Source organism: Lissotriton helveticus, chromosome 11 (assembly GCF_964261635.1).
Source record: "Lissotriton helveticus chromosome 11, aLisHel1.1, whole genome shotgun sequence".
In the NCBI taxonomy this organism is placed as follows: Eukaryota; Metazoa; Chordata; class Amphibia; order Caudata; family Salamandridae; genus Lissotriton; species Lissotriton helveticus.
This window is the reverse complement of record NC_136072.1, coordinates 866302289-866316996: the sequence shown is the minus strand read 5'-3', so window position 1 is coordinate 866316996 and position 14708 is coordinate 866302289.

The window sequence follows — 14708 nt, the reverse complement described above, 5'->3', positions numbered from 1 at the left end:
TGAGGTGGAAATTTCTTGCCGTTTTTGCTGACTTGCTTGCCTTTGAGGTGCTCTTTGGCGGGGTTCCGGGTGTTTGTGGGTATTTTTTGGTGTCTGTCGAAGCACTGCTGCGAGCCTGCGACAGTCTAATCTTGATTGCATTTGCTTTTCAGGAAATCCGTGGTGGAAAACAGGAGTTATGATGATTGATGATGATGACCTAGCTGAACAGCGCCGCATTTGGACCGAAGGCCGAGAGATATTGTAAGTATGAGATTTCGCTTTTTCGCTGTTTGGGGGTGTTGTCGGGTGTTTTTTTGCGGGTGGGTTGGCGGGTCTTGCCTGGGGCATTCCTGGGAAGGTCTAATACCGGATAGAAGTGTTTTGGACAAAATCCATAAGGAACAGCCTTTTTTTTTGCTATTTCTTCTGACATCTTGCTCAATGTAGCGTTTTGGGGGGCTTCCTGCTGTTCGTGGGTGGGTTGCGGCCGGGGTCTCTGTCGAAGCACTGCTGCGACAGTCTAATCTTGATTGCATTTGCTTTTCAGGAAATCCGTGGTGGAAAACAGGAGTTATGATGATTGATGATGATGATGACCTAGCTGCACAGCGCCGCGTTTGGACCGAAGGCCGAGAGACATTGTAAGTATGAGATTTAGCTTTTTCGCTGTTTGGGGGTGTTGTCGGGTGTTTTTTTGCGGGTGGGTTGGCGGGTCTTGCCTGGGGCATTCCTGGGAAGGTCTAATACCGGATAGAAGTGTTTTGGACAAAATCCATAAGGAACAGCCTTTTTTTTTGCTATTTCTTCTGACATCTTGCTCAATGTAGCGTTTTGGGGGGCTTCCTGCTGTTCGTGGGTGGGTTGCGGCCGGGGTCTCTGTCGAAGCACTGCTGCGACAGTCTAATCTTGATTGCATTTGCTTTTCAGGAAATCCGTGGTGGAAAACAGGAGTTATGATGATTGATGATGATGATGACCTAGCTGCACAGCGCCGCGTTTGGACCGAAGGCCGAGAGACATTGTAAGTATGAGATTTAGCTTTTTCGCTGTTTGGGGGTGTTGTCGGGTGTTTTTTTGCGGGTGGGTTGGTGGGTCTTGCCTGGGGCATTCCTGGGAAGGTCTAATACCGGATAGAAGTTTGTTGGACAAAATCCATAAGGAAACACCAGTTTTGGCACTTTTTGTAAGTTAGGGTTCGTTAGGGTTAGCCCTAGCAGCAGGATTGCATGTGTTTCGGGGGGTTCTATTGCAACGCAGTTCTGTTGTTGTAGAGCACTGTTGGAGCGATGCTGGCTATGGATACTTGTGCTTGCTTGCAAGTGGTTTGAATACAATCCACGGTCTGTATTTGGGCCTACTGTTACTTTCAAAGTACGTTTTGTAACCATTTTTCTGCTAGGCATCGTTTTTGGAGATCTGATTGGGGTTCTTCTACATTTTTGCGACTGGCTTTAGTAAGGGTCTTGGTGGGAGCATTGCTGGGAAGGTCAAATTTTGTTCTAAAACACAGTTTACAGTACACCTACCTTGAGGGGAAAGATCCGCTATATTATTTTGGCCATACTTATTGATCCTTAAAAAGGTGACTCAGACAGAGCACGCAATTTCAAAAATATTGTACTGTCTATTAGGGAAATCAAAGTGTCACTTTTTGAACCACACAGCGTACATACCTTTTATTTATTTATCAGTGGTATTGTAATAGCACTTCCTGTTTTCCGTTCAATAATTACAGGCCGGGTTTCAGTCAACATCCGCCAGGCAGGCAGTGGACAGGGTGTCTTTCTGTCAGTGGTCACCAGCCACATTGATGGACGAAGCGTCAGCTGGAATGGAGGAGTGCCGCCAATAAGAGGAATTGTTTGCTGCATGCAACTTACTTACCAAATTCAACAGGACAACTCCAACAACATACGCAATACAGATACAGTATCCATTGTTGTCTTTTATTCTATGAGTGTGACTGCATGTGCTTACCTTTAGTTTGTAACCAAAGATTGTCTGTATCTTCAATTATTGTTTGTCCATGCTCTGCTTTTTTTTTCTTCTCTCAACAAAACCTACCCAAAAAGAAACCCCCATTCCCATCCATTTTACAAACCCTAACCCTCTTCCCCCGGGCTGTGTTGTTTTGCTTGATGTCTGACTAAAATGACATCAATAATTCCACACACTTGCTGGGGAGGATAAGGTCATAGCAACAGGCTGGTGAAGGAATACGAGGATATCTTCTAGACTTACTCAGCTTCAGTACTATATCTTCTAGTAGTAGTAGCCAATGTCAAATAAATTCAACGCAAGTACTAGTTATACTTGCAAGCAAATACTTTACCATTTGTTAGGCTACATTATGGCACTGTTCTAGTGTACTGTCACCTGCTATTTTCTCGATCGTACCGTAACCGTTGTAATGCTACAGTAAGGAGGACAAACAAGGTTTCGTTTTCTTTTTTTCCATAGGCATGCAACTGCCACTGTGTCACACCACTAGTACCACCGCAATGAGGAAATGTCACCCGCCCAGGATTGACAACGTTAATCCCCATTTCACCTGGAGCCAGCCCTGGGCCTAGCACTAATTTCTAACACAAATTACAGGTAAGATAAGCGTTTGGTGGGAGGTAGTATAATGGAGTATTATTTCGGAGTAGACAAGAGATTGACGGTTGTACTACTAAAGTCCTACGACTGTTCAGGAATTGTTTGCTGCATGCAACTTACTTACCAAATTCAACAGGACAACTCCAACAACATACGCAATACAGATACAGTATCCATTGTTGTCTTTTATTCTATGAGTGTGACTGCATGTGCTTACCTTTAGTTTGTAACCAAAGATTGTCTGTATCTTCAATTATTGTTTGTCCATGCTCTGCTTTTTTTTTCTTCTCTCAACAAAACCTACCCAAAAAGAAACCCCCATTCCCATCCATTTTACAAACCCTAACCCTCTTCCCCCGGGCTGTGTTGTTTTGCTTGATGTCTGACTAAAATGACATCAATAATTCCACACACTTGCTGGGGAGGATAAGGTCATAGCAACAGGCTGGTGAAGGAATACGAGGATATCTTCTAGACTTACTCAGCTTCAGTACTATATCTTCTAGTAGTAGTAGCCAATGTCAAATAAATTCAACGCAAGTACTAGTTATACTTGCAAGCAAATACTTTACCATTTGTTAGGCTACATTATGGCACTGTTCTAGTGTACTGTCACCTGCTATTTTCTCGATCGTACCGTAACCGTTGTAATGCTACAGTAAGGAGGACAAACAAGGTTTCGTTTTCTTTTTTTCCATAGGCATGCAACTGCCACTGTGTCACACCACTAGTACCACCGCAATGAGGAAATGTCACCCGCCCAGGATTGACAACGTTAATCCCCATTTCACCTGGAGCCAGCCCTGGGCCTAGCACTAATTTCTAACACAAATTACAGGTAAGATAAGCGTTTGGTGGGAGGTAGTATAATGGAGTATTATTTCGGAGTAGACAAGAGATTGACGGTTGTACTACTAAAGTCCTACGACTGTTCAGGAAAACAAAGTTACTGTTACACCCCCGCCCCCCACCCACCAGACTGAAAAGCAGTAAAAAACAGGTATGGTCAGATAAAGTTTAAAAATATATTTATTTAGCCCTAACAAAATAATCTCCCTCACCCACCCTAACCCCAACGATTGTCTTTGAAACGTCCCAAAACGATCCCAACTCCCAAATCCCACCCCCCAAAAGTCTATAAAAAAAGGGCAAGGGACACTCCACTACTGGAGGGTGCTGGTGCTGGTGCATGATGCGGCATGGGCATCATACTCCTTGCGGAGGGTGGCAAGCTCGGAGCGGAGGCCCTTAACCAAGTTCTTATACTTCAGGACCTCCTGCTCCAGGTTGGACATGCGGGCTCGTAGGCGGCGTTGGCGTTCCTTGCAGCTACTGTGGGGGGCAGCTGGTATTTCGGTTGCTTGGCGGTGGCGGTCGTCTTTCTTAGCCCGGCTCGGTCCCGCTGGCTTAGTCACGGAGGAGGATGCAGTGGTCACAGTCGAGGATGTCGTTGTTGCCCCGCTCGACTGCGTGTCCTCCTCCTCCTCCAGGGCCACCAGCCGCCGATATTCGGCGACAGTGGCCTCCAGCCTCCGTTGCCGGGCCAATCTAGCCTGCTCCCTCCGTGTTGTTGATTTGGAAGGAGCAACTATATGAAGAAAGAAAGACATAGTCTGTAACCAATGCTCCTTATTAATAACACAAAGTGATTGAGCCGAAAGTTGGGTCACAGAGTACAAGTAGCAAATTGAAAGCACAGTACATAACTATTGAGGACAGTATCTATGTAACCTCCCACTTCTGCATCCTTGCACTAACATTAGTGGTAGTTTAATGAACAAATTCTACGACCACTATGGACTTCCATTACAGTCGACTATGACAGTACACCAGTCTTATTCTTCTTCTTCTCTCTTGTTTAGGGAAATTGGTACGTTATCTTATGCAAGCCGGCAGAATGACATGGACAGCACAGTGAACTTGCACCCGAGAAAAAAAGTTGCACACCATGATGAGTGAGACAGACTTGCGTTACTGTACCGGTACAGTACATGCAGGTGGTGAAGCTATTACTTTTCTATTACGGGTGGCACTGAGAATACTCTGTTACAAGGGCTACTGCTTAATTAATTTACCTTTCACCCTACAGTGCAAATGAGTACTAGAAAAGGAAAATGAAGAAGCTAACTAATTTGATTATCTATCACTTCACATGGGACGTATTTGATGACATATGAGATGACTTTAGGTGCTTTGCTTAATATTGAGTGAACAGTGATACACCCACACATGAATGACGTACTACAAGTAAACTAAAGTTATTAAGAGAGGTACGGAGTGTCCACCGTAATAACCAGATATATGCTGTGATTGCAAACGCAATACAAAGTACTGCTACTATTCATGGTAGTATTGGACACATTTACAATTTCTTTTCCTTGCCTTCCCTGCACTGGAACGGACGTGCGGGTGCGGTGGTACATGCTCTTCAAGGTAACACTTACTTCACCTGGCGACCATCTACTCTCTCTAGATACACATGTGCTATCTAAGAGTCAGAGAATACCATGCTCCAGGCATCCATTCAGTCAAAGTATACGCACACATACAGTTTCTGTTTCACCCACCCAGGCTGCTGTCCTTCCACCCATCCTTGCTTCATCATTGACCCAGCCATGCACCATACCATATTCTTTCCTTCCCAGCCACCTCGGGGGCCAAGCAAACACATATCGTTCTTCTTTGCCAGCCATCATACAAGTTCGCGTCCCACTTACTTACACCCTTCTTTCGCTTTTCGTTCATCCCATCCATCACGTTCGTCTAAGAACTTATTGGGATTCTTATCACCAAAAACTTCACAGCTAAGTCGAAGTACATTTCGAGGAGGCTACTACCTGGTTGATTTGTAATTGTAATACACCCGTGCAGAAAGCACACTATGCAGTCTTCAATCTCAATAAGTAAGGAATATATAGCTTACCTGTTTCCGCCACCACCGTTTGAACCCCCACAGGACCGTCCGCCGGCTCTTGCACCGCCTCCTCCCCAGAGTCCTCCGAGTCCTCGCCCAACACAGCCACCTCCGCGCTGGCCCCGTCACCAGATGTTACACCTACAAAGTACATTTAAGAATGTTAGAATACACCACTCACTACTATATAATATTTGGTCTAGGAGAAATGTTAAAAAAACTGAATACAATTAATAATTTGTGACTGTCTACTCCATAGTAAAAATGTCCCATTTTCCAGGGAAGGCTGTTGTCTTGCTGCACTTTTATGCACAACTGATGAATGCTTGCTTTTGATTTTTAACACGCACCACTTTTTCTCCTAACAGACAGAAGCTTGACTCCTAAGAACACGACCAGGATCAAGTTCAAACCAGGTGAGAGCTCGGCTCGACCACAAGAAATGTGTCCAATTAATCGTCAGCACTAACCACTTTTCCGTTTTCAGTTAAATAGTTTTATGACAAAGTAGATTTTAATAAATGTGTTTACTTTTAATAAAGCTTTTAAACTTAAATAGACTCTGTGGTTTTTGTTCCTCCAGACTAGAGGGGATGAGCTAAAGGTTTTGGAATTTTTGCAAGCATGAGTGCCTCTGACACTTCTTGACTGTGCTGTGACTCCGTACTACTCTCTTGTCCTGCGTACGATAATCTAGAGATCATTGGGGATCTATAATCGGTGACTTCGGGAGCTGAATGACTCTGCCACACTATCTAGTCAGTAAGGAGACAGTGCATAGAGGTATTGCTGAATAGAATGGGAGTCCAATGGAATTGCCAAATGTCCAATCTTAGTTAGCTACACAGACAGACTAATAAGAATAGTCTAGTAATACCACAGGGAGTCATATTCGAGGCAGGATAAGAATTTATATCCAGTCTACAAGAAGATCAAAGACGATTTAGAAAAAATCGAATGAGGAACGCTAGGAAAAAATAGGTACTGTTTATTAAAATGTAAACTTACTGGGGCCAGCAAAGGAGCCCTCGCCTGCCCGATCCTGGCCTGCATCCTCAGCACCCTCCTCCTGTGTCCTCTTGCCCTTGGGGGGAGCTGATGTACAACATGAAAGAAAGAAAAACCAGAAAACATGGATGAGATTTTTCAACCAAATCAAACATTTCAAAAGAACAATAACAAAATATTTTGGAAAAATAGCAAATAGATAGACAACTATTCCACGGGATCTATCTCATGTGGTATACTACGTTATTCGTATTGCCTGATTTGCTGAACGTTGACTTAGAAAGTTCCTATGTAACTCAATAAACAGACTACTAAAGAGGTTTGCCTAGGCCTGGCACTGCAGGCAGCAGTGCGCAGCACGCGAAGTGACCGACAAAGTCCATCCTGCTTGCATACTCAAACTATCAATCCACCCGCCACCACCGCCACTATTTCTTCTTATAGCCATGTGTCTAAAGGAAGGACTGGACTTCAGTCTGTTGGGGCTTATTTAGAAGTCCCTTGCGGAAGTTGCGGCTCATTTTCCTCCATTGTTGCGTGCCTTTTGTGACGCAGCGGCAGAACAAAAGACTCGCCATGGTGTTGGTGCGGCGTATATATTAAAAAAAAAACCACATATGGGCATATGGGCGATGCATCACGTTGTAAAGCCCTGCGCCATCAGGGGGGCGTTCCGGCGCAAGGGAGGACGTACCTGCGCAGGAACGAATCCTAAAAGTGGCTGAGGGAAATCTACAAGATGTCAATCAGTCACTTTTAGGACAATGATGCATGACTCAAACCCTGCGCGCTTGAAGCCGACGTACGGCTTGATGCAGCATTGGGGAGATAGGGTACCCCAGAGCATTGCTGGAGCTGCGCCATCGTTGGCACGCAACTCCAGCAATGCGCTGCCTTTACGGCACAGATGCGTAAGGCTTCTGTGACGTTTTGGGCCAATGGGTGGTGGTGGCATGGCACACAATTACTGCCGCATCCCTGCTACTTTGCAGGGATGCGCCGGTAATTGAAAATATGACCCTTACTGTCTAGCATTACGCAGTTCTTATCTTTACACTACACTCATACATAATTTCTCAGGCCAATGAAATGCTTCTGAACACAACATACAAAACAAAGAAGCATAGTAGCAAGCAAGGCTACTGAGAAGGAGAGCAGTGCACCTGAAATGCATAGAAGATTTTGAAATATAATTTACCTCAATGTAATCGGCAGCATTATTGCTCTTGGTAAAGAACAAAGATTTGCAAATAACAGAGCAGGATACAACAGAGTAGTAAATGTACTACTACTACTACTCACCAAGCCCGGGGACCTCTACGCCGAGCGCGTCCAGCAAGTCCCGCTCCCGGTCCATGACATCGGTCCAGCGGTGGGTGGCCTGGTTATATGTGCGCCGGACCCCAGAGATCTTGTACATGGCCCGGCACACCTTCTCCCACCGCTTGCGACGCTCCCGGATGCCATAGCCAGTCGCGATCTTGCCGCCTCCCAGGATCGTCTTGGGGAGGCGGCGCTGGACGTGGAAGATCAGTGCCGCCACTTCCTCCGCGCTGAAGATCTCCCGTGGGACCACTTGCTCCCCCCTTAAACGCCCGCACGGGAGCCGGGCACGGGGTGCGGGACCCTTCCCCTTCTCAGGGTGCTTCCCGGCTCCCTTTACCATGGTCTGGGCAGAAATAGAGTTAAATGATAAACAAGAAATAGAATAGTGAAGAAGAAAAGAAAAGAGTTAAAAAAAGTAGTTTAAAAGTAACTAAAAGCTGCAGAAAACACAAAAATATAGAGCTAGAAAAATAGAGGGATAGATAATAAGTAAAATTAGATCAAAAAAACTTCAAACAAGCAAAGGATGGCAGAGATTGAGAGAGGATAGAGAAAGCATGCCCAGAACCATAGCAATGAATGAGAAACAAGATGGCCGCGCCCGTTCACGACCGCGTGGGTAAGTTCGCGTGAGATTTTCCTTGCGAGTACGCGCGAAATTGTACTAGCGAGCAGCACACTTTGCGAGATTACACATAGCGGCCGGAAACGGAATACGTCACGCAAACAAGATGGCCGCGCCCGTGTACGACCGATAGGGTAACTTGGCAAACGTATAGCTAGAAGCGCCTCGCGAACACGCGCAAGATCACGCGAACATACACGTCGCAAAAAAAACAATTTTGTATTCGCACGTATTCGCGGCTTCCGAAATCGATCTCGCACGGATTCGCGCCCCAAAAAACGCGCGAAATTGCAGAAAAAAACGATTTTAGCTAAACTGAAAGCAATGAGCAGGTGCAAAAGTTCAAACTTAACATTAGTAACATTCAAGGTAGTGCTTCCTGATGGGCCCCTCCAGAGTTTGCAACTATTCTATGACCCTGCTATGACCCAAACAGCAGGCTCATAGAATAGCTACAAGTAGACCATAAAGGTCCTGTGAAAAAAAAATTTCACTGCAACAAAAAGCAAATTACAGATAAGGAAGGAAGCAGGTGCCAGCCAGACTGGAACTTTCAAAATTACTGACACATTAATGAAACACAAATTAATTGATGGCAGTTGAAGAAGGGCAGGTGTGCTTGCTTTTTTCAACCACCATAATCTACAGTGATAAATAAACCTAATGGGTGGCAGTGAGGATGTACCAGAGGGTGGCATGGGTGTCCCAGAGGGTGGCAGTGGTGAAACAGAGGGTGCTGTGAACCTGTGATGATAAACCAGACGTAGGAACAACATAGTCGCGGCCGTTGCGAGCCGAAAAGTAAGTTCGCAATTGCGAACTTGTCCCAAAATCGGCGCGAACGCGCGCAAACACAAAAAACGGGAAAATCTGCAAATCCGCTAGAGTTCGCGGATCTTCGCGGATTGCGAATCCGTAAATCCGCAAGTTCGCGTACGCGAGATCCGCTAGATCCGCCCATGCTTACTCTTCCTCTCTTGGTCTATTATTTCAGGCCATGATACATGATGTTCCACTGGAGCAGGAGTTTTTTCTCTACAAATTTGGTGATCCCAAATTCTACAAGAAGGTCCGACTTAAGATCCTGCGAGCAGCACTTAATAACTGGATTTATATCAGAAGGGTTCTGAAAATTCCGTACCATACAGCACAGGCCCCAATCTGGGGTTCCCCCGGCACACCTGAATGCCTTCAGGACCAACTTTGCCAACCACTTAGACTATCTGGTATCAGACTCTGGGGAGAACTTCAAAAGGATTCACAACTGATTAGCTGGGAGTCAATCTCCAGTCTGACTGGTGGGACACTGACAAGATTTAAGTTCTACCAGTTATCCGCATGGCGGGCAACGCAGTCGTGGGACAATGATGATACAAGTCTGAAATTCGATTCAGTCTCCAGAATAGGTATATGGAAACGTGAAGTTTCATTCTGGTACAGGGCCCTTCTGAAAGCTGGGGATTCCGCGGAATTGGAGGTTGGGAAACTCTGGGGCAGTGTTTTTGGAGGAGATGTGGAGGCAATATGGAAACTTTGGTGTGACTCTTTCATTATGTTGCAGGCAGTGGTGAAATCAGTCACACTCAAGAGAAATCACCTTTATACTGCCTACAGAGTTTACTGGACTCCTAAGAAACTGTCTAAAGTAACCGGGAAGTTTTACAACAGCCCCAGATGTAAGTATGCAGCAGTGGACGATCTGCACATGTTTGTGGATTGCCCAAGAATCAAGCTCTTCTGGACTGAGGTATGTGGTTTTCTAGAGGATATGCTGCTCCAGCAGATCGAAATTAGCCCAAGGTTAATCTTTTTTTGTCTTATGTCGGATTATTGTATGAACGTTCCAGCTTCGAAACTTGTGTTCTATATAATAATCATCGCCAGAAGGGAAATTTGTAGAGTTTAGTAATCTGAAATTCCACCATCTTTTGCGGACTGTTTGAAGCATATTATTTTGATCTTACCATATTAGTCAATCCGATATGGCCTGTGATGAAACTAGCATACGTAAGATCTGGGCGGCTCTAGTGGCCTGAAGGGAGAAGTCAAATCGGTCTTTTGATTATGCTAGGGTACTATTATTCCGGTCCTCCCTAGTAACATACGGTCTTCCAGGTGCTCTGATTTGGAGTGGGACTAGGAAACAGTTTTATCTAGAGGGAGAACTCTGTTCCCCTTCTATAGGTATTATACAAGGGTGGATATCGAAGTTGCCTATTTGAAAGACGTGAGGGAATCCCATCTAGAGCGTCCCTAAAGGCATGTATGAGGACAAAAAAACGAGAAGTCACTAGACCTATGAGTGACAAAGGCCAAGGGATGCCTAGATGGAAAGAGAAGAAACCTGATTTCCTGTAAAGATGGACTTTGGGACTTTTACTCCAGTTGATTCCCCAGGACTAGGATAAGTCTATTCAGAACCAGTGGTGCTGGCCCCCTCATGCTACTTAGGAACAGTTGGGGAATGTTCTTGCTGAGGGACCCTAAAAGGTTTCCCTAGGGCTTCTGTGGACTGGCCCTTAAATCCACTGGCACACAAGTGTCTTTTAGGAAGCCAGGAGGCCCTAGGACCTGCTGAGTGTATAAGAGATGGTGTGTTGCTGGCTGGCTGGAAAGGGCTGCACAAGATGCCCAAACAAGCAGGAGAAGAGCAACCAACGCCAAGCAGAGGACTGATCAGATGTCCACTCCTTTAGACACTAAAAGGCTGAGGAAAATGCTTCAGATGTCTAAGGCTGGGCATTAATATCAAATGTAATCCAAATTTGTTAAACATTGCCAAACGGGGCTGAAAAAACAGGCCTAAGAAGTAGGAAGAAGAACAAAACAGGAAGAAAACAAAGCACTCATCTACTTCAAAGCTTTCCTCTAGAGAGGGCCAAGCAGGAGGGGTCTGTGCAGGTAAGTGTGGTAGGGCGGTGGGCCAGGGTGGGGGGGATACAACAGACAATGATGAGGGGACATTAATTATTTCTTTCATTTCCCCTTGTCGTCGTCTGTCGAATCTCCCCTCACCTGCCTCGCCACACTTACCTGCACGGGCCGCTCATGGGGCCAAGCCCCCATGGGTAGCTGCAACCTTCATTGTTAAGTTTAAGTGAGAGGGAGCATGTGTGAGGCCCTATCCTAGTACTTATTTTATGCCCCTTGGACCCCCCATGCCCCTGGTAACTGGTGCATTATTCAGGGGGTCCCTAGGACCGATAGGAAGCACCAGGCTGAGTTTGCTTCCTGCCCTTCTGCCCATGTCTCAGACCTTAGGGCACTCCAGCTTGCTATAACCCTGCCCACATCATGGGCATGGAAAACTGTGCGGCTGGAGGAGGGTAAGGAGCTGAGAGAAAAGATTGCTCCCAGGGCACCCAGCAAAACAAACATGCTGTGCTATAAAGCCCCAAAAGTGAAGGGAGTTTAGCAGCTTTTAGTGTCATTGGTTATTCACTGCAACAGGCCTAGTGCCACAAGAAGGGGCACAAGTGCAACCAATTATTTTAAGGCATGTTTTGCAGGCTGCAGTGAGCACACTAGACCCACAGTACTGACCTTTTAAAAGTAACCTCTGCATCCCACAGGGGATTACATTCCTGACCCCACGCAAAGTTTTTCTTGAATTCAATTTTGCTCTTGGGCTTTATACTGTTGGAACCCTTGTGGTTCATAACACAACAGCAGTGGCAAGCCAATAATTGTAAAACAAAGACTCTGACACATGTTTTGTATTATAAAGCTTTATTGAAATTGAATTGCTATTAATAATGTAAAGCATTACACTGTAATCAAGACGTTTGACTATTGGTAGAGTTAATATTGAGTAAAATGTGTTATAATTTTTAATCAGAACACATGGCTGCTTTTATTGATTTGATGACAACTTAACAAAGCTGGTAGACCTGCCTTATGTATGATGACCCCACCCCCCTTATACTGTGGTATTGCATCTGGTATAGGTGTGGCATTTTGGTCATGGAGTACAGGATTCACTAGAGGTTTAGTGTGATATGAAAGAGTCAGAAAAGGTATTTCTACCTATCTGATTATATATATTTGTAATTTAAAGTGTAGTATTTAGTAGTGTGTATGTAATAAAAGTAATTTTCCTTTAAAAGAAAAAGCACTGGCTGGGGCCAATGATGTATTCTGTGTACACCGTGTCTGGTGGCTCAGTGGACTAATGCGTCTACTTCAGGGGCCTGTGTTCGACCTCATGGTCACAGCTTCAAATCCCGGTGGGTCCACTCAGCCTTTAATCCATCTGAGGTCGATAAAATGCATACCATTGAGTTGGGTAATAACAAAACATCTGTTATTCAGCGCCAGGATACCCGTAGTGGTGAACGTGCGCTTTACAAATACACACGATGTTATGTTATGTAGTTGTTTGCGCACTAGTGGACTTGGTTTACTCACCCACACCACCTTCTCTTAGTAGCCCTTGGTCTGCTGTACTTAACTGCCCTGAGCGAGTCAAGTGCTGCAATGGGATGCTTACTTTCAGTAAAAATTCAAATGCAGATTTATTAATTGTAAATGCTTTCACAACTAATAAGCCAATTTCTTACAGCATGCAAATGGCAAAAATATTGCAAACACATTTTTGCAATCTTTAGTACATAAAAGCCAGCTATCATGCCTTCATCAGTGCTTGTTCTTTCTCTTCTTGTGCAAATTCTAATGAAGGGAGGTATTGTTTTTCCGTTGTCAATCACAGATTATAGAGTTTACAAAGTTGACCTTTTGAAGGACTGTTTGTCAAACGTTAGTGCAAGATGAGTCTCTACTGCATGCCCTCCGAAGAAAGTGCTTAAATATATTTACTGTTTTATTGTATTCTTGTGGCTATTCTTGTCTGTTTTGTTTTTCCCGTCTCTTTTATTATGTTCAAAGCACACTAAAGATACAATACATGTATTTAAAAAGTCAAATAAAGGATTACTACAGCCAGTAAATAAAAACAATGAACATTCTGTGAATGCATTAAAATAACATTACCCATGAAACCTTATACTTGACAGAATATTACACAAGTTTCAGTTCTCTCATTGCGAGCAACCATGCTAATCTTTTAAAAGATGATCTTTTAGACAATCCAATCATTTGGGTGCTTCTAACTATGATACGGATTCTGTCATCCCACAACTCCCCTTTTAATGGTGATTCATATATCCTGTCTATTTCTACTTTCTTTGTACTCAATCAGTTTGATTGTCTCATGTACCAGTAAGTATGAAGGTGCATACAACTTGACAGCTCGTGATATATCACATACACTTCTAATGTATTATCATTTTACTCTGCAGGAAGATCAGCAGTTTAAAAAATAGAGTGCATTGTGCAACTGCTGATGACCTCAATGTTGAACATTATCCAGAGTTCTACTGAGTGCAGTTTATAGCATATTGTTGTTTTTAGAACCTTAAAATTGTTAGAATAATTTCTCTTATATAAGTAATTGTCGGACCTGGCTCTTTCTGCAGGGTTAGTCACAAACCTTTTGCTTTCTTCCGAATTTTATTCTGACCTTCTTTTTTTCGGCTTTAGTACTCTGAGCACTTTGCCACAGCTAACTTGTGCTACAGTGCATGTGTTCCCTTCCCTAAAACAAGGTATGATTGGGTTACACCTGTTTGGCATATTTGATTTACTTATAAGTCCCTTGTAAAGTGGTGTAAGATATACCCAGGTCCTGTAAATTAAATGCAGCTAGTAGGCTTGAAACACTGCTGGTGCCACCCACAGACGCAACCTTTTCAAACCTATCTCAGGCCTGCAACTGCAGGGCTTGTGCACGCAAATTACTGTCACTTTGGCGTGGCATATAAAACTACTTCCCAAACCATAAACTTTCCTTCAATATACATAGGTACCCCCCCGGTAGGTCCTGGGGAGCCCATGGGCAGGGTGCTGTGTTAGTAAAAGGCAACTATAAAGAAAGGTACATTGGCAAATGTGACAATGAGTCCAACCGCACTCCTCTGTGAGACACAACGGTCTTCAATGTGTAATGCTGTGAAATAATCAAAACTGCATCCAGAGATTCCTGAGGTATTTAATTTGTACAATACATCATTTGTCTAGTTCAACTGTTCCGTCACAGTCAAGTATCCAATATTGTGAGTTAGTATACACTCAAAGAACACTTCATCAAAAACAGTTCATCCATGAAAAGGTTCAAATCCAATCCCTATGCATTTCGTGCATGACGCACTTCGTCAGGGGAAATACATTAAGTCGATTGGTGTTGTTAGTTGGTGA